Source organism: Balearica regulorum, chromosome 5 (genome assembly GCF_011004875.1).
Source record: "Balearica regulorum gibbericeps isolate bBalReg1 chromosome 5, bBalReg1.pri, whole genome shotgun sequence".
Lineage (NCBI taxonomy): Eukaryota > Metazoa > Chordata > Aves > Gruiformes > Gruidae > Balearica > Balearica regulorum.
This window is the reverse complement of record NC_046188.1, coordinates 67368184-67389544: the sequence shown is the minus strand read 5'-3', so window position 1 is coordinate 67389544 and position 21361 is coordinate 67368184. Positions and strand designations below refer to the sequence as shown.

At 39.8% G+C, this 21361-nt stretch overlaps 1 long non-coding RNA gene across 7 annotated transcripts in view; it reads right to left on the bottom strand.

The window, feature by feature from the left end:
• LOC142602131 (uncharacterized) overlaps positions 1–21361 on the bottom strand; it is a 194375-nt gene that overhangs the window by 168253 nt on the left and 4761 nt on the right. The window contains exon 1 of one of the 7 annotated variants that reach the window (XR_012835843.1): positions 12544–12665. The exons of the other annotated variants lie outside the window; for them this stretch is intronic. This is a non-coding gene — a long non-coding RNA (uncharacterized LOC142602131). Of the gene's footprint in view, positions 1–12543; positions 12666–21361 lie in introns of those variants that run through there. 7 annotated transcript variants of the gene reach the window in all.

Here is a 21361-nt window from a genome sequence, read left to right as displayed (position 1 = left end):
CATTTCTGAAAGAGAAGCTAAAGGCCTTTTCCAGTCTGAGCAGTGTTTGGCACTTCACAAAGCTAACACATGGTTTTATGATGATTTTCACTGCTGGTTTTAAATCTTGCATGAGTTTTAATATGCATATGATTACAGATCCCAAGATGTTTCAATAGACAGATGCTAGGCACTAAGCTGGGAGAGGAGGGAATGGGCACAGTGGTTGACTCCACCACCCTGCACCCAGCTGCGTTGGGGGCATCCTCTCCCACTGCGTGGGGTTGGCAGAAAACAGCATGCCCAGGCCCAGCCTCCCCACATCAGGAGACAGTGAAGGAAAACCGAGCCAGAGTCTGGCTCTGCCTCCGCCTTCCTGAAGGGTCTCCTGAGCCAGGGCTATTGAGGCATCACCCCCGCCTTGAGGCTGCATATACTGTCAGAATATAACTGGATATGCAGTTGCACCTGATACTAATAGCACTGCGTGCTATACCTGGAAAGTGGATTTCAGAGAAGTGAAACAGGCATTCACTTTCAGCAGAGGTGAGCCTGATCCTCTGTCCTTCACAACTACTCCATGATGTGCCATCAAGACTTTCCACAGGCCATGGCTATTGGCCACCTGGCTGAGTATCGGTAAAACAATTTAACAATCCTTTGTGGATCCCTATTTCACCTAGCCTTGGTCCAGCACGTGAATAAGCATAGTAAGTATGGAAAAAACCCCATGTCATTGATGATACTCAACAGATTCCATCACTGGCTTCCTAATGGATTCCTGTCTTAAAACCAATGGCACCACATGGCTCACTGCTCTTCGCTGGGGGAAAGAAGCAGGACCTGCCTGGTTTGAGGCACCACAGCGAGGTGAAGCACAGAGGTCCTATTTCCCTGGACTGCCAGTGCCACTCAGCTTTTTGGGAACCCCTTTGGCAAATAGGATAAACATGACAGTGAAAGAGGCTTTCCAGCTCTTTAAATGAGCTCTCTGTAAAGCCACTGAAAAAACTCCAGAAGTTAATTTCTGTGGAAGTCCCTCCTTCCATTTGAGATAGTTATTTATTGATTTATTTGTGAGGTTATTGAATCTCACTTGATTCAAAAGACATAAGAAATACTGACAAATATTTGACAAGACTGTACATCTTCAGTGAACCTTTAAAAGTTACAAACAACTTTTTATTTCTCCTCTAAAGTAAATTGCCTCCTGGAAAATGTTTATATGGCCATCCATTCAGTTTTGCAGTTTTCCTATTTCTGAATCCTTCGTCTACTTCTCTGGAGATCTCATTGCCAGTCTCTCTCCTCTCATTCCCACGTCGATCACAGAGAGATTTTTTAAAAGGGTTTGTAAGTTTTACCCTTTGCCTACAGACTTTGAGATTTTTAATCTTTTTAACCTTCCTCCTATAAAAGGGCTTTTTCAAAAGCATCTTTTCTACTTGGCAAATAGTATCAGTTGAATACTTTCACAAAAATTAACAGAAATTCTTCAGTGCCTTAGGATAAGTTGGGAAGAACATCAAACCTGTAGCCTTTAAAAACTTTGAATTATCCATGGGAAGCTCTGGTACCGGTATGAAAATAAGTGATTTGATCTAATACAATAGATAGACAGACAGATATCATTAGGTTTCAGAGATCTTAAGTCACTAAGAAGAATGGGCAGCCCATACATATCATTCTACAGCCAAGAATTCATAAAAGCACCAAAAAATCCAGAAATTAAAAAAGAAATAAAATATATGAATAGCTCTCCATTTAAGCAAAGAAAATTTACTTAAAAAAATATTAAATACTTCATAAACACATTTATGTAGATACTTTGGCACCCGTAATTGTATATTCCTTTTGCTCTTTATCCTCACACTCTCCTCTACTATGATTTCCTGAATGGGAAAAGGATCTTCAGAGAAAAGCCAACAGAAAAACAAACAAACAAACAAATAAATAAATAGAAATTTAAGTCCAGTAAATACAATACAGTGCTTTTTTTAATGGAAATTTTATATATGGATCCATGCAAGTTACGTGTATGGAAAGTAGACTGTGGCTTTGTGGGCTTCTTATTATAAATATCCCTGACATAAAAATTACTATTCTAGAAGGCTTTGTGGAAGGACTGGAAAAAAGCTCCTCATATGCAGACCTATGTAAACTGTTTAATAACTAGGGAGAGAGAATTTGGATAGAAGCTGTCTTCCCCACCCCCCTACCCTTTGCAGACTTCTGTCTCGTTTTGTAAAACTGATTTGCTATGTTGTTTCAGAGGGGGCAGCTGAGCAATCCGTTTCACTGCCTCTCTTTCCCATGGAACAAATCCCCCCATCCCTCCTGCTGCATCCTGACAGAGATTGCAGGCCTTTCTTCGCTGAATTCTTTCAATAATGCTGTAATTGCAACATTAGGAGAAACAATTAGGACTAAAGGGAGCTGCTTCTGTATGCCAGATCTGCTTAATAACTTAATTAAATAAACAGAAATAAAATTATAATGTAAATATTTCCTTTCTTTAATTCCTAGACATCCTGAGAGAGAGAATGTTGCTGAAATGATATAAAATTATTGAAAATCTTTTCGGTTCCTCCACACTTAAAAACCATTTCACTGTCTTCCCACGCCTACCCACTTGTAATATTCCACTTTTAAGATTTCAGAACCATCTATCAGACAGAGAAAAATGCATCCTTGGAAATGAATACCCCAGATAGTCAAAAGTGTTTATAATTGAAAAGGAACCATGAGGAGTAAATTGCTCTGTAATTTATAACTGTAGATTTCCTTCCTCAAATTATTTTCATTCAGCAGTTTTCTCTGAGAACTATTGCAGTTTCAAATGTTTTTGAAAAAATGCAAGAGATACTTAGATCATATTGTCTTTTGGCACGTACACAGCCACTCAGAGACGATGACCCTACCTTATGGCTTTACATTGAATATACTCTAATGGCTTCAACACATTTACTCATGATTTACATCAGTCCAGCTGAGACCAGGCTTCAACTTCTCATCAAAAGATTATTCCCCCTCTCTTTTCACTGGGGAATTGTCTTTGACTTCACCACAACAAAATTCTGAAAACAACCTGTTACTCCTAGTTATTCAGAAAGAATAATAAAAATCTAATCAGTGATAGTGATAGAATCCTGAAAACAACAGTGATACCAACTGAGGTCAAGCATTATGAAAAATCTCTCTAAACTGTTAGGAGTAACAATAAACAATTTCTTTCAAATTAGGAATAAAGCTCCTACTGCTAGCTGGATATGACTCCCAATAACAGCGATTTTAAGCTTTGTTCTTTATTTGTCAGAACTGCTAAAATTAAAAGCCAGAGCGTAAATGTACAAACTCACCTAATGCTGACTCCTGACTAACAGAAGCTTGAGTTCCTTGGGGACTCTTCATGCAGAAGCCTTCAAGAGCTCCTGAACCTAAGACACTCAAAAGTTTGCAAGCAACCAAAGAAACAACATGTTACAGTTGCAATAATTATGGCCAAAACAGATTTTCTGGCAATGTCTTCCTTCATTTCACAGTCTAGAGCCATGTTTTCCATTTGACAGTCTCTATCCCACTCTTTTTCAAACGTGCGTATGACTTAACTTTATATGCCACAAAATGTGCAGTAATTTTCTGTCTGGTGTGTCCTACCATTGGCCTAGATCCATATTTGGCCTAGTGACCTCCTACATCAACTCAACACGCACGCTATAATACGCGGTGCCAACAAACGGTTATATCATTAAATATGTTTCTCGGCTGCAGAATGCAAGACGCAGGTGCGTATTGTGTGCTTAGGAAGAAGCACAGAAGATGACTTCATGCCATGCTTTGGAAGGAGGATGTACAAGAGTTCAGGCAGCTAGCACTGAGAGAGGGAAGGATGAGCTATGCTCCGTGAAAGGAAGGAAGATCATAGGTTACTGCTGAAATGGCCTATTTGATAAAGCTGCAGCAACAACCTTCCTCTAGCAGCAGTTTGTACAAACAAGAAGGAAGGGAGAGAGCTCTCAGCTGGCAAACGCTCCAACGATAGCTCGCCCTCACTGCTTCCATAAGAAACTAAGCTTTGTCCCTTGGTCACACAACCTGTCAGCTTTCACAGAGCAAAACCCCTTTATTTTAGGATCAGTTCACAGAATGCCCTTGTTTATCTTTACTATTGTTGTTATCACATAGTGCCCAAACGTGCCATTCAGAGTCTCAACGCTCATATGCCGACGGCTGTACAAACACACGAGGAGTCATGACCTGTGCAGCAAGAAATTTGCCTTCTTCCTTCTACTGTGTTTCCATGCGGAGGCAGCTCAGGCCCAGCTGAAGTCCAGAGGGCTCTACACAGAGCTGAGCTGCAGGTTCGCGGGTTGATTAGAGATTACAGACACACCGAAAGGGGGTAAGGAAGAAAAGAAACAAACCTGATTAAACCCAGTGTTGATACAGATGAGTAGTATGCTTAACTTTATGGCTGCAAATTGGTTTAAGATCAAAAAAAAAAAAAAAAAAATCATAGAAAACATGCTTATTCACAATTCCCTGTTCCTTTAACATTCATCTCCTTGTCTTCAGAAAAAGGGACCCTGGGCTTACTGCCATTGTTGCTTGCATCTTTCCTCTCTTCAGACCTATTCTTGTTTCTACTTAATGCTCTTAATTCCTTAAAAATAAAAGTTTATATTTATCTATATAGTTATACACACATATTCCGCTCAATTTCCTCAGGATATGACTCTTCCATGCTGCATAAACTTCCTTCCCTGGACTTCTCTAGCTCTATCATTCTTTTTGCTACTGTCCAGGGTGCAGCTGTCAGGGGCAGGAAGCCCCAGACTCTCCTGCTCACACACAGATTGATCAAGGTCAGGAAAAGGGTAGCCAGTACCTGCTGCCTCCTACCCTCACAAACCTTTCACATCACAACAAATGAGTCCCCAAACAGCCTGGTGAGCTTTCAAATGCAGAAACCAATGACACAGTCAGTGTAGTAAGGTAAAACCCACCTCTGGCAAGGACATCAGGTTATGGCTCTCCCAGAGATGGCAGAAGGCTGAGTAATGGGCAGGGGAAACTCAGGTGACAACCCCTAACACATAAAAACCATGGTGGGTAATCATGGTGATGAGGTTTCTTATATAAGACGGTTTCAAGGGATAAAATAGATATGCCTGAATATTGCAGTTGCTATGTTATTTCAAATAATTAATTAAAAATGATATTAGATAAGAAGAATACTATAAATACAAGCTGTTCAGTAGTCCTAATTTCCAAATACTTGCAGATACATACTGAGATTAGAAACTGGATTATTTTTTTTTCCCTTAATCAATTTTGCTTTAACTTGGAATGGAAGACTAGAGAATGAATATAAAACATGCCATAGAAAACTTAAGGTGAAATTATGTGAGTTCTCACTCATTCTGTCAACATATTATGCAGAGGAAAAAAAAAATAATTTCATGGTTGTTGGTGTTTTTCTTCAAGTTTTTAAAGGTTCAGTTTTGGAGCCCTCTCAGAATAAGATTAGGAGAAACCGATGCTGAAATGCTAACTGAAAGAAGAAAATTTTATGAACAAATTTGGAGAAAAAGGATAACATAGCTATGACTGCAGAGAGACTGAGGCACGGAGAGCTGCATGAAATTCAAAAGAATCATCTTAAATCTAAGTGCTCATCAAAATGTCTCACATAAATGAATCATCATGGTTTCTGAAGTGTGAAAAATTGCCATTCACTAGAACTGAGTTTGAACTGTGAAAAGGTGAACTGGAACTGAAATGAACTTTCCCACGCTAAAGAAAATGCTTACATCCTGCCTGGCTAGTTTTAGAGAAAGAAATCAGATACAACGTTTGGATGTAGAACCAAAATTCATCAGAGTCAGGGGGTCTCTAATCCAAGGCCTTCGTTGAAACCTGTTTCTGTACATGCACATTTATACTCACATCAGAAAACAACATCAATAAGCATCACCAAAGACAGATTCTGCAAGGTGTTTTCAACACCCCATCAATTTCAGATGCAATCAATAGACATTAGAAACTTAGCACCTTGCAGGATTTGACCCACCTTGAGCAAACACCACTGAGAAAATAAAGAACCAAAGCTGTCATTTCTATCAAACTATAATTAGCTGTATTTCCTTTTGTAATCCCCAAACCCTAAGCAGCATGCAATCTTGTCATTGGAGCAATAGGATAATTATTATAGCACAAAACTGTTAAAAGTAAAAGTGTCCTCCATTTCCCTTTGATGTTGAAAGAATAATTAATTCAAAGACATGCAAAAATTAGTGGAATTTAAAATACCAAACAACTGTAGTCTAGTCTTGTCAGATACAGTGTCTCTTTTATAAGACGTTTCCTAGCTTGCCCAGCTTTTCAGATCTACTCTCCAGGGTAGTTAGATTATCCTTGTGTACAGCAGAATAATTAAACCACACCAATTAAAATGAATGTGACTTAAAGGGCTCTTTTCTGCAGCTTTGCTCTCTATCAAATGGCTCACTCCAAGACATGCAGAACATAAAAGCAACATTAAATTTAAAAAAAAAAAAAAAAAAAAAAAAGGAGGGAGAGGACTTCAAGATGAGAACATATCTTAAAGATCATTCCACTGCCAAAACCCTTCTGAATAGGACAAATATGTGTTTTTCCTTTGGACATAAGGTCAGACATACAATTATGAGACTGTTGCTCTATAATTAGCAGAAGTCTCCAGCAAACTAACCTACTCTTCAAGACTACCTCAGCCCACTGAACTAGTCCCTCTTCAGCAGTACCACAATTGGTCAACACTGGACATTTGATTGCCCAGTGGCTGCACCAGACTTTTGTGGATACCTAACTCACAAATGCTAGTGCAATTTTGAATTTGTAGCAAGTGTGTGATTGGCATTAGTAGAATGAAACCCCTTAAACACAACCCATTCTTTCCTAGCACATTCCACATTCACCAAGTAATAATATTGCAAATATTCTATTTCCATTGGGACATTTTTGTAATTTAAGTTACAACTCCAGTGCTTGTCTTCTGACAATAATTTAGTCCTGTTAATTATGCCTTGGATCCTAATTTGCTGTTATGATAAACTATTTCTTACCCTGTGTGTCTGTCTATAACTGCAACCTTTCAATGACAAGTGCTGAAAGGACAAGCAAGGTCTGGATGAGCTACCTCAGTCTCTGTTTAGCAGTGCGGCACGAAGCCCAGCTCAGGCTAACCCCTCCATATATTCCTACTTCTCAGGAAAGATTTTCAGCTTCTGTTGTGTTCCACATGCTCAGTAACTGTAGCTTGGACTTGCCTCCTTTATCTCCTTATGCACCTCTCATCAGTGTAACAGTTGCCTTGAGCTCACAGAAATTCCACAATTTAGCCTAGATTTGATCTCAGTTTCAGAAGGCAGGGTTGGAGAGCTTCAGTGAATTGTGGGTTTGGCACACAAAAACTGCTAGACAAGTATTTTTGACTCCTGTTACTCAAAGACCAAGTTGTTCTTTGATGCTGATGGCTTTCCTGGGCACTTTTTATTATTATGTACAAGGCTGATATTTTATTCCTTCTTTCTGTCTCTTTTTTTTTTTTTCTTATAAACCTACATTTCTTAAACATTAATAACATGCTAGTTTGTTTTCAAAACTGCATAGTCCTTGTTATAAATACCCCCAAATTCTCTATTACATTGGAATTTTGATGCAATTATTAGTGTATGAGTGCTTACATAATTGTCACTTTGTAGTATATAAGTCTTGTAATCGCTTACTGAACCTTATTTCTCCACCATTCCAAAAATATCTAATGTTGTCATCATTTACAACAGACTGCTCCAAAAGCCCTGAACTTTTATGTTAATGTTTTTTCTTTAATTCCCATTTGAAGTGCCATTCAACCTCTACCACATACCTTTAAAGATGCATCAGAGCTACAGATTCTGTTCTAGGATTACAAAAACTAAATCACCCTCTAATTCTGTGAGTTAAGAGTAATAAAGATATGAATTAGATCAGGATCTCTACCATTCATTTTTTGCCAGATACGTATTCACGTCTGATCCAGACAGCTTTCGATCTTACAAATTCATTATCTAAGCAAAACAGGTACGATTTATTTTCCTAAAATAAAGCATTGAATCACAGTCAGGCTTCAGAGTGCCACCTTTAGTTACGGAAGGTACTAGTGCACCCTCAGTATGACTGCAGAGTGCACGGACCACACGTACATTGTATAGAAGTTACGTCTGCCTGGCTCTGTCTTAATCCGTATCACATTAGGGCATTACATCCTCCTTTCCAGTACTCAGTGGAAACGCACAGCTTCCCTCATTCTTGTTAAGCTCTCATACATTATAGATTACCAAAGCATGGAATTTCCAAAGCGGCAATAGATTTTCAGTTTTGTTTTCCATTGATAAATCCCTGATCAACTGATCAGATAATTAGTTCTCTATGAAGGGATGACGTGCTTCATATGTATAGGACATTGGATAAAAATACCCCCTGCTCAGATGGCATACAAGGTCTCGGAACTGTTTAGTGCTTATTCAGGAAATTTGTCCCAACAAAACAGGCATTGGTTCTGGGATCATGCTTTTAGCTGGCCGTGTTATTTCTTCTCATAACATAGACACACTGCTATGTTTTATGCTCGGTTTTATGGGTTCTAGTCTGTCTTTCAAGCCAGAAGTATTTCTAGACTCTGTCAGAATTTTCTTATGTAATCTTGGGTAAATCTCTTGACATTTTCTCTGTCCAGGTGTACAGGTAAGTTAGCACTCAGCCAATTTGTCCACTCAGAGGTGAGGTGAAACTTAAAGAACTTCTATCTATTGAGTATTCTGAGGTCTGTTGACGGAGAGGATCATGCTTGGTATTGGAAACACTGTCATACTTGAACTACGGTAGATTTTAATTTTGGCAAATGCAGAATTAAAGGGTGGGGGCAGGGTTGGAGGAGAGGGGAAGCTGTCCCTTAACAGTTTCCTTTCTTTACAGTTTAGGCCTACAGGTGACATGGTTGCACTTAAAAATTTGCTTATTGACCAAAGTCATCCAAGAGCCATTACCTACAGTGGAGGCTTGTCATTTGAGACCAGCAGTTGCTATTGATTCTGAGGATCATCTGATTCCCTCTAAGAGGCTCCTCCACTATTTCATAATTAAATTTTCCAGGCCTCACTAAATTAGACAGCATGACTAGAATGAAGGTAATACACAGCATATGTATTGTGAAAGCATAAAACAACAGCAGAGTTCCCTTTAATAGATAGCCATGAATAAAGGACATTAATCATATTAAACATTAATTTGCTTTTACAACATTTTTGTTAGAGGAACTTTCATGTTCCTGTCTCTTTGGTTAACGCATATCTGACTACTTTATTCATCTGATATTCATTATGGTTAGCAATCATTCTTACTATATTTATGGTCACTCAGGCTTCATCTACAGTTGCACACTAAACAGTACCAGGACTCCTTCCCTGGCCTTTACGTCATCTAGCACAGTTTGGCCACTCCCAATGCCTGCAACGCGGACCGCTTGGCCCTCAGTACCAGCTGGTTTACTCTGTAGATCTGCTCCTGTCACGTTGCCCTACATGCTAACGTAGACATAGAGCCTTCATTTGCAGGTCTCTCGCCTTAAAGCCTGTGTACCGGTATCACCCCAGTGAGAGCACCACAGCTGCACGGATAAGCAGATCAGACAGAGCTGGAAGTCATTTAGTCATTTCAAGGAACCAAAGGACCACTCTGGATGAAGCCTGTAGTGCCCTCTAGTTTGGCTCACTCTTCAGAACAGACTAGGTTCAATTCCTCTGTCGCTACAACTGGTTCCACACTAGACTAAAATGTTAATGCTTCTCTTCAGTATAATTTCTGATTGTAAATGAATGAGTTCCACTGTTATCAGAGACAACAGTTGCCCCAGCAAAAAACTCTGCATTTGGCTGATTATAACTTCCTCCAGCATTTGGTCTTGCAAAGTAAAAAAGACAACTTGCAATCAGTCATTTATAAATAACCTCAGGACTGTAGCCTATCAATACACATAATCAATGCATATAGTGTTACCTATTATATTGTATATAATGGCCAGTCTTTTGCAGAGGGAGACGAGGGGGAGTTGCAAGTATGCTTGACACTTCCAAGTTTATATGTCTTAAATTGACTTTAGATTTCTTTGGTTTCTATAGTACATATTTTCAGAATTTTTGGATCTGATTCAGCTTGTTCTGCTGAACAAAACAGTTTCACTGCTCTAAGACCGGAGGAACACAGTGGTGAATCAGGCCCTTTATTTGACTCCAATGGCTTACTATCAGGCCTACTGCAAACTACCTATTGAAAGCATGACAGCAAGCACTATGCTCTATAGTAAGCATTTGGAGTATCATGCTCTAAGTATAGGCCATATGAAGAGGTCTTTTGTTCAGGAAAGCAAACTGTACACTGTTTAGTAAGCCACACTCCAAATATAGTATCGATAAAGCACGGCTAAAATCAACTATTGCCTCAACAGGCATTCACAGATGTTGTCTGAATTAAGCACGCTTCAATCTTTGGGCTACAATGCATCCACTCAGTTCTTTCACAGACAGTTCATGCAGAAATAGAGTAGGCTGGGACAGGGTATCGGGCAACGCACAACGCACAAGAACTTGAGGCTCCAAGTGGGGAAGAAAAAAAATTAGAAAAAACCAAAATAAAAATAAACCATATGGAATCCACACTCAGATGCCTTTAAAACAACCACAAACATTCTTGCTGCCTCAAGCTGCAAATGTCGTGAAACAATTACTGGGCTGGGGGACTTCAAAGGTTCACTGAGAGCAGCAGTTTTATTTTTCAATCAAACACAGGAATAGGGCTTTTTTTCCCTCCCTCTCTCGCTCTCTCCCTTTTTTTTCTGAATGAAACAGCACCCAGGCTTCCTGATTTCAAAAACCCTGTTCCGCTTCGCTTGACCACTCCATAACCTTAAGAGAAGCTCAAAAACTTTGAAATGAAACTGTGAGTCATACGGAACGAAAGAGACATTCTTATATTTCATTAAGGTTGAAAACTGCTGCATTCCTTGTTTGTAAAATTTACATGAATGAGCTTTAAGAGCTTGCAGCTGAATGCTGGGTAAAGCTTGAACTTCCATAAACTCTTATTTACTTAATCATTGATTCTAGAAGGTGACTGGCTGTTATTTGCAGGGGTTCACAGATTCATAACGCACCATGCACAGAAACAACTGGACTACATCTTGCCACTGGCTAGCCTATTTATATTTTCTTCCTTTTTTACTTGGTTTGTTGGTTGTTTGGGTTTTCTTTTTTTTTTTTACTTTTTGGGAGATCTGTGCACTTTTATTTCATGCTTTCATTTCAAAAAGGCAACGGTTTAACCTCAGCTTCCTTGCAAGAGCTTCTGGCAAAGGCTGCAGCGGCGCTCACCTAGAGTGTTGGCTCACTGGTGGAAGTAGCTGTGCTTAACACCATGTTTTCTGATGGCTGAAAACATGGGGCTTGTTTGGCAAAACAGACGTACGCTCAGCAGCCCAAATGCTGCAGTAGGGAGCACACCTCCCTGCAACCAGGAGAATCCAGGCTGCTCCAGCAAGCTGGATCCCAAAGGGTTAAGTTGGCACTGACCCCTTTGTACAGAGTCATGCACACAAAAATCATGCAGAAATAACATGCTGCCCCCTTTGAAGAGAACTGAGTCAGATTGTTAAAAATGAAACTGACTCATTGTAGAAACAGTGGTCACTGGAATGGCATCTCCACAACTGCTGCGGTAAGAGAGGAAGCTGCCTGACCGCAACTGCCTTTGTGCTTATTCTAGCTGTTTAAGTTCTAAAAACCACAAAACCCCATTTGAAATTCCACTGTATAGCAAGGTTTGTGTAATGAGGTTACAATTCATAATAGGATCATTGAAAACTGAAACAAGCAGCATTAATATGTGGACTGCCTGCAACGAGCTAGCAGCAGCGTGATGATGTCATTTTTAATTAAAAGTCTGTCCCTGTTTGATACACTAAAAAAGAGTGCAAATCAGGGAATATGCGCTGATCCCATCCATAGGGGAAGACTGTCAAGCAGCATAGTGGTATCACAGAGCACCCTGCGAGCCATATGGCATGGCTTTAATGGAACTAATTCCCACGTACTCTGCTTGTGTCACGCGTATCAGGATTCTGCTCCCACACTGAAAAGACATTAGTCAGAAACAGGGGGAGGGGAGGCTCAGTGACACCCAGCATCGTGTCCTTTATCATGTGGCATACCGTAAATGCGACTGCCGCAGTGCCGAGATCAAGCGGAAATAGGCTGCAGGTTCATGCAAGAGGACAGATCCTTCATTAGTGTAAGTCAGCGTAACTCCTTTGACTACACCAATTTACAGCAAAGCAAGTCTAAGCCTTTTAACAGATGTGACTAACCAGCCCTGTGAAATGTGAATTCAAAATGGCTGGTATTTTAGAGCTATTTACTCATCCAGTATTGCATTTTCACCCCAGACTGAGTGACATGGAAAACAAGATATCCTCATGCACAAAAAGGTTACCTTTTAAGATCAGATGCTGCCTAGTACTCAGCACTGTTGACTCCCTTTCAGCCTTGTGCTTTCCTTAAGGCAATTAAGACCGACTCTGGACTTCAGCGCAAAGAGGATACATTCTAGTGAGTGTCAGTAGCTGCTGAACACATTCTGCGCAAAGATTGGGCACCAAGGCCCCAGTCAGCTAGTCCTTAGCTCTCTGAAATGCCTTTTTGACTAGAGAGAGATTTGTCTTACTCAGCTAGAGAAGAGTTGTAACATGTTAGTAGTAACGAAGCATGTCACAACTTGGGTGAAACAGTAGAAGAAGAAATATGACCAGGAAAAAGTTTATGCTTTAATTAACTGCCATTTCCATGTCCTACAAGTGTTTCAGAGTTAACTTTGCCATTTATTAAGAATTTTATTTTTTGATTTTTCCATCTGCATTACTACTTTTGGGTCCAAGTCACGAAGACTATCACTTGAATAATCCTTATGCCAAGCTGGCCTGCAGACCTGCATTAAGCCAATAAGATTTATGTTTCCTTTACAGCGTTTCAGTGTAAAGTTTGATGTAAAGGTATATGTGGATCTTGGAAATCGTTAAGAGTTGATCATGATCAAAAAACAAACTTGGGAGTCATTAGCATAAGATTTTGACGTTAGGTCTTAGCTTTATAGAATCCTGCCATCGCTTAGGATATACATTGCCATTAATATCAGGGATATTTAGCTGGGAACTTCATTTGGAGTAGTAGTTTTATTTCACACAATACTTTAAGCCCCCCTGTGAGTTCTTCGCAAAATAAAAGAATGGAGAAGTCTATATGCCGTCCCAGGTATCTGCAGGCCTGCAAAAGTCTGCCTTGCTTCTGTTAAAATCTAGAAAGATTTGCAAAGGTTTCAGCTTTAGCCTAACCAGGAAATGTTCGGGTGTTTCAGTGCTAAGCACTTGGAACAATTCCACTCTCCAAGCACCATCCTACAGGATTCCTTCTTGCTAGACAGAAACAAACAGGATGCATCTCTCACCGAGGCAGCTACTCTTCTGAAATCCCGTGTGTGGGTGTATGTGGCTGCAAGCACACACACACACGTAGGAAAGGGAGAGTGCATGTATAACCAACTTTCAAAGTCAGTGGGAGGGAAGGATTACCATAGCATTGGACCCCACATGTTTAATTTTCACAGAGACTTAGAATGAAATGTGCTACATTAAACCTAAGATAGTAATGATCAAATTCTTATTGACCCCAATCACTTTAAGCCTATTGAATGCTGTACTCCATATATAGGGTTTAAATTACACTTAGGGAATGTTTCTTGATGATACTGAATGCAATGTGTTTTTTGAAGAAATAGTATTTCCTTCTTGGACGACAATGAGCAAGTCCAAGGTCAGACAACTCAAGCGTGGTAGAACAGGTTGCAGTGTAAAGGGCTCATAGGGTCACACAGAATTTTGCTATTCAACTCAAGAAACTTGGTTATTTGTCAGGGATTACAAAAAGACCCTATCTTCTTATGCTAGTATTTGACATAATTCCATATATACATTACCGTGAAGCCAAAATTTATCAGCTAAAAAACCCCAAAATTCTATCTAACCTATAAAAGACAGCTCATTAGTCCTACAAACTTCATCCACTGAATTACAGCCAGGTAAACAATAAAGAAAAGCTTTCTAATTTGTTCTCTTGTATGGAAAAATATTGGTTGGAAAATTAAATCTAAAGCTGTTTTTGGAGAATGTTAATCTATAACTAAAACACTGAAGATCCTAAACATCAGTATAAATTTTCCCACCCCTGTTCAATCTTGCCTTACCTTGGAGGCATATTAAGAAATGAAACTGCCAGGATGTTTCTGCACGATACCCTTTTTGTGTGTTTCACAGCTAGAAAGTGAAAGGCTCAGCAGGTTAAATACCAGCAGAGTAAAGTATTTTATTCAGATATCAGTTGCAAAGATCGGGGGAGGAGGGGGAACGCAGTGAGGCCTTTCAGCCTACAGTGCCATGGGAGAAGAAAAACGAGACAGCAGAAGTGTGTGGTAACACAAAAAGAATGTTATCTCAGCGGAGGGGAAAATACTTTCAAATGCATAATTGCAAACACATACCCTCAGCAGCTAACCCAGAGCCCTCTCAGACTGCAAAGCTAAGAGTTTGGAAAGTGGCCAAAGTATCAGTTTTATTTGAGAGATCAAAGTGATGGAAGAGAGAGAAAGAATAGCATCAAATATGATTGATAAAAAGTATTGCTTTCTTTGATTGGTTTCTGCTCCCCCTCCCTTTTCCACCTCATTCTTCTCCCAAGTTCACTAAGAAGAATGTCAGATCTGTGGTACATCTAGCAACACATGCTTGCATGTGAGATGTGCCTATAGGAAAACACCTGCTTACTACACATACCTGCTTAAACTCATTATGGACACAAGATTCCTACTCAGTGCAGGTAACTGCTGTTAGCTATAATCCAATTATTTGTAACACTTCACAGCTTGCACATACAGGTATTGTTTCACGTTATGACATTTGGTTGCCTTGCACAATCTTCTTCATGCTGCTGAGCATCTACATGATTACCCCTGTGGATTTACAGGGACTCTGACCCGTGCAAGTTGGTGCTTTCATTATTTCTGGTTCATAATTATCCTATAGACTCTTTATTGTGCACACCATCTTTCTACAAAGATACTGAGGAAGATAAAAGGTTTATGATGGTAACACAGTTGAGTTTATGGTTCCTTTCACACAGTTAAGAGTATGTTACCTTAAGCACAGACAACCAGGACGAAGACCTTAGAACTGAAGGGCACTTTCAAATATGATGAATTCAAACCATTGCTAAGTGCTCACAGAAATCATAGCTGATGGGCAGGCATAAGGCTATGCTTAGGCCCATGTACTTAACAATGTTATACAGGCCAGGACCTGCGAATGATGTACATAGTCACTCTGTGCGTGCATACGTGTTGCAAAATCAGTTCTTTGCATCAGGACTTTGCAGGCTGTGGAGATGACATTTACTAGAACCACTTACATGAGCAAGAGTTTATTACAGAATAAAAGACAGATCACGCCACAGGAATTTGCAGAAAGAAGCCTGTGGAGATTACTAGTAAAAGTAATAAAATGGGAGCAAAAAAAATTGAAAGCGGTATTGGTTCCAAGGCACTACTAAGAAAAAGAGAAATTTTACAGAGAAGGCACATGGCAGCTGCGAGCCATGACAGGCACTAGAAGGACAGTGCAAAAAGGAGAGGGAGACCACACCAAAAAGCAAAGCAAAGAAACAGGCCTGAGAAGATTTGAAAGGTAACTAGAAATGACCATAGATCTAGATATGGTAGGTCTTTCTGTGATAAAGATGGGAAAAAAAAAAAAAATAATCACAATAATTCAAGAGGGACACACAGACATGATGATGAAATTGGCCATTAAAGCAGACGAAGAAGATACAAGAGACGAGGTAAGATATGACCAGGTAATAAATATTTTAGCAACAGGGAGAGAGGGGTGGGTTTTTTTAAGGAAGGAAAAATGATCCACAATAATGGATTTGAGCAACTCCCTTATGGATTTGATAAACTCAGTCTTAACAAGATGTGGTTGTGAGCCTGGTTCATTAATCATTCAGCCATCTAGCTAATCCTGCATCCAATATCTCAAAGTCTGCAATAATCAGATGCTATTTTGGCAAGCGTGAACTGCTGGGCAAACAGCACATCAGGGGTGCATGATGAATACATCACGCTATATAACTCTGCAAGGAAAACAGGAGATGGAGGCTTAAGGACATGTAGGATGATTAGAGTCACAAGATTAACCTGTAATTTGGAACTGGAAAATGCTAGAAGGAGGATTAAGAATAGGACATGGACAAGAGGGTAGGGAAACTCTAAGGATGGGGTAATGTATGTGTGGTTAGAAAAGATGCAGAAGCCTGAGATAAAAGAGAAGGAGCAGGCAGATCATGAAGGAGAAGGACAAGAGAAAGTTTAAAAATAGCTCCAGTAAACAACTTGTGTCATTGTTGCAGCTTCTAATTTTTATTTTTTAAAAAAAACCCCTCATATTACCATGGCAGGGCCAAATCAGGTGTGCTGTGAAAGGAGGAGGATGTACAACAGTTCAGATCACACTGAGTATTACTAATTTGACAGATGACTAAACTCTTCCCTCCTCCTGCTGCCCACTTCACTAAACTCTCAACCAGTTCTCTCCCCCGCATCCATCCACCTGTATTGGTGGGTACACAAGTGTCTCCCAAGATGAAAGGACACAGAAAAACTTGTAGGTAAGTGTGATGGAGCCATCACTTTCGGGATGAATCCAGCCAACGTCACTGTTTTCTCTCTTGGTCCCTGTGGTGTTTAAACAGCATCTTTTCATTTCCAAGCACTAATTAGCCCCCACAACACTCCATGAGATAACTTAGCAATTAGTATTCTCTCCATTTAACATGGAAGAAGATTGAGACTAATAGATTGAACTATTTAACTACACTGCAGGGAGGGGTAATTCCCAAAGCAGGAATTTAGACAAGATGAGTTCTTAGCAGTGTTCTTTGATCATAGTAATCAATAGTATTGCTGTTCCTACCCAAGTACCTCAAGGCAAGACAAGTAACACTCATAACATTTTTGGGCTGCACCAGTTCTTAACCATAGGGTGTAAAATGAATGAATCTGAACAAATTATTGACACAACTGAAAACTGTAGAACTCTCAGGGCTTTTGTCAGTAGCCCATTACTGTCTTTTCTGAAAAGCAGGCTCAAACTGCAAAAACTATGAAGTTCATTTAAAATGAATAGAACAAAGAAATAAATAGGCAGTGGACAAGGAGGACAATAGCAGATATGAGGAAACAAGCAAGGAGCATACCGAAATCCAGCAAGCAAGACCAAGTTATTTCAGAAACTGACATTAAATGGACAAAAAGCATAGGGAACTAACGTGAGAGGAACCATGAAATGAAGAGCAAACCAAGGCTGTGAGCTGCGAGGAAATCCAAACTAATAAAGAACGGAGCACACGCACGCTTAACAGCTCCAAGGCCATGTGACAGCAGCACACCACATATGCTTAGCTCCCTTGAGCATTAGTTAACCCACTGGTTTCAAAGTCTAGCAACTGCAGTTACTGGGCAATAACACAGTAATGCCTGCAAAGCATGTGGTACTCGCCACCACATAGTTTCAGCCTAACAAGCAAGTGCTGTATCTGAGAAGGTATGTAGAGAAGTCAGAGCAGCAAGAAGTATATAACTACAGCTATACTACAACCACCTTCGGGATTTAACTGTCTGTGCTGTCCAACAGGTTTTGATCAAAGGAATGATGCCTAGCATCTCCACAGAGCTTTGCCTATAATCACTAACTGGTTTTCACATACCCTTCTTGCTCCGTAAGTATGGTGAAAGAGGCAAATTTCCCTGCAAATATGAAAGAAGGTTGCAATCAGAACCTGGAATATTATAGTCCCCTGTCCAAGTCAGCCTCGCTAACTTGTAAGCATTCATTTTTCACCTGTGCAGCCTGTGGCATTCTTTTAGCTTCCATGGCAAGAAATGAATTAACAGCATTTTAAATCCACCTTGCATTGCTCACATCAATAGCCTTCACATACACCTCCAAAATGGTAGCAAAGGTATAACAAAAAGCTTTTGGTTGAGAACAAGTATTTGGTAAATCTTCCACTTCTCCTGTCTGTGCAAGAAACCTAGGCAGCAGAACACGGAGTACTGTTTTGGCAGAAAGTGTTACCTTTTTTGGGTTCTCTTTGGGACTTGTTATAAAGAAACAGTGACTGGTGGGTAGCATGTTGCTGAAAACAGGTAAATCTTTATGTAGGACCTCAGAGGCCTGAGACCCAAATAAGAGATGTTATGGTTGAATTAAACATAAATTTTCAGTTTGCTTTTAAAAAAGGAATGACTCATTATTTTGCCTCGCAGTTACTCTAGTGGCAAAGCAATGGGCTCTCTAATATAAAAAAAAAAAAAAAAAAGGAATGGCACATGTAATATGATGATGATTCAGCAGAGGCTGGTGGTGTGGGCTGTCAGCTAAATATCCTGTGAGATACTTTGTTGACTAAACCTAAAATTATTATCGTAGGAAGATAAATGGTACTCATGCTGTTTCTGGGAGATTTTTTCTGTCTCTTATTTAGATGATATGCACATGATCACAGGTTGGTAACTGTCCGTGAAACACATGCTGGTGAACTCAGAGATTTATCATTTTCTCTGAGAGGAAAAAAAGTCACCCATTAGTTTTATAAATATAACCAGGAAGCAGCTTTGTGCACTTAAAAGTAATCAGCAACAGTCTCTGCACCTCAGAGATTAATTCTGGATGACGTTTCAGGCACATAAGGTCCCGTAAAGTTGATCCCATCCTAAAGAACACAAGATCATTTACTCCTTGAACAATAGGCAGGGAGATTGAAACACAAACCTTACTGCATTTTGAAAATGGCTTGAATGGCTGGGACTAAACAGCAGAGGCTGTAGCAGCCCTACAATTCAGGATGTGCACTGTCTAGGCTTCTTTTTTAGACCTGAAAATAAATTGTTATTAGAACTAGTTTTAGAAGCTTACTAAATAACTAATTATCCAAAGCACTCCCATTTTTTTCATCCTGTTCTAGCCCTTTTTTGACCCATTAATAACATCATTGCAATTTCTGAATTGCTGCAAAAAGAAAGTCCATTTCAGATGCATTGCAGACATTCATTTACTTAAGAAATGAACTCAACTGGGAACTGTCACAGTTCAACTAACTCAAAGTGGAAAAAGTGGAAGCAGCGTGTAAAGATGATGTCCTATCTGGGTAAATTAAAAAAAAAAAACAAAACAAAAAAACCAAACCAAAACTATGGGGCTTTAGTGACGGTTCTTGCAAAGGACCTTAATAAGGGCAGGGTTTAGCTTGCAAATAATTGCCCCCCCCCCCCCCCCGATAACCCCTTGAAAGTTTGTGGATAGAAGCCACAGATGCAAGTATTTATACAGACAACTACATCAACTTGTGGCAGCTAACGAATTAGTAGAAATTATCATCTAGTCAGAAAAAAAAGCATAGACAGAAAAAATTCTGAAATTAAGACAGAAAAAATTCTGAAATTAATTGTTTGCAACTTACAGTTCCTCTGTGACTGTGTAGCCACCCAGATACTTACCCATACTAGCCCTGCTAAGTGCCTAGAGAAAGTGCTCTAGACTGAGCATTCTGAAAGGTTTTCACTGGAAAACCAGCTTTGCAGGAAGTTTATTTTCACAAGAAATGTTAAGACAGTTTGGGCCAGCCCTTTTAAAAATGCTTAGGCACTCTAGAATTTACAAAAATTTCCACAACTTGTTCCCTCTGCGACAGCTCCAGCCTTTTGGATACATTAACATTTCAGATTACTCTCATTACTTTAAAATACCCTCCTGTGAATTAGCACACTGAGATGAGAATCACTTTACTGACATTTCACATGTGTTTTCCTAGCGTGGCCATATTCGCATTTCAAGACTTCAAGTCCTTGTTGGTTTGACAAGAACAAAAAATAATAATAAAAAAAAAATCTTGGCGTAGCTTCACACCACTCTCCTTTAGAAACACCCAAAGGTGTCTGAGACATCTTCCCAAGCAAAAAAAGAGTTCTTTGGAATAAACAATCTGTGAAGGGGAAAGAACAAGTGTCTTGGGCAGAAAGAGAACTACATTTAGCTGAGATGAAACAAATGTGTCCTGTGAAACAGGAAGAAAAGGGGAGGGGGGCAGTGGAGAGGGCAGCAGACAACGCTGACTTGCTCGCTCTTTCCAGGCTTTGTATTTATTTCTGTCATGGATCTGAAAAGGCAGGCAGCAGACTTTGTAGAAGCGCCTTATGAAATGGGGTAAATAATGGACCCCAGATGCCCTTGTTTCCTTCATTATTCAGTCTAGGCCTTCAAAGCTGTTTTGCAGTGTGAGGTATCAGAGGGAGGTAGAGTGTTCTGTTAACAAGATTTCAATGAGCTTTGGAAGCAGGTCCAGGGAAGCTGCTGGAAATGTTTCAGACATACAGCACTTTTGTGCTTTTCTGACCTGTATGTAGTGAGAAAACATGGGACAGAGGGTGCCTTGATTTTTAAGAAAACATCGTCTAAACAATATGTAAACAACAACAGCAACACTTTGTATGTATGTTATCCCATTAATCCAACATTCTCAAAGCATCTAAAATACATTAAATCGAAGCAGTGTTGTGGGGCTTAATGAACTGAAGCACGGGGAGTTTAGAAGATGTATCAAAAAAAAAAAAAGCACAGTGAGCAACTAGCCAGCCAGGGCATTTGGTCTCCCACTTCCTCTACTCCATCCCCTGCCATGAAGCAACACTGCCTGCCCTCTTAGCAGCAAAATATGGACGAAAGATATTTTGCTTTTGCTGTGAGACCCACCCTGACATTTCTCTGCATATTTCTAAGATTCCTCATGATTCATCATCAAACAAGAGCCACGTGAACCCAACTGACATATCCAAACACTTTACTTTTTGGATATGTTTAGCCTTGCCTGGCAGTTCAAATCCAGTCTCCACGGATCACAGCCGTTGTTAATAACTACATATCTTTCCCTCCGCTTTTTCACTTTTCCTTCCTCGCTGACAATAACATTTAAAAGCTGAACCATGTCTCAAAGCTTTTTCAAAAAAAGAGACTCCTGGCTATTTCAAGTTGCCATTCTTCTTTTGGCTTTTGGTTTCTTCATTGTTGACATCAGCCGCTCTATATTTACTCTAGCGACATTACATCCTGTATGTGGGGATGACTCTGTACACTCAGATGTTTCCGAGTCAC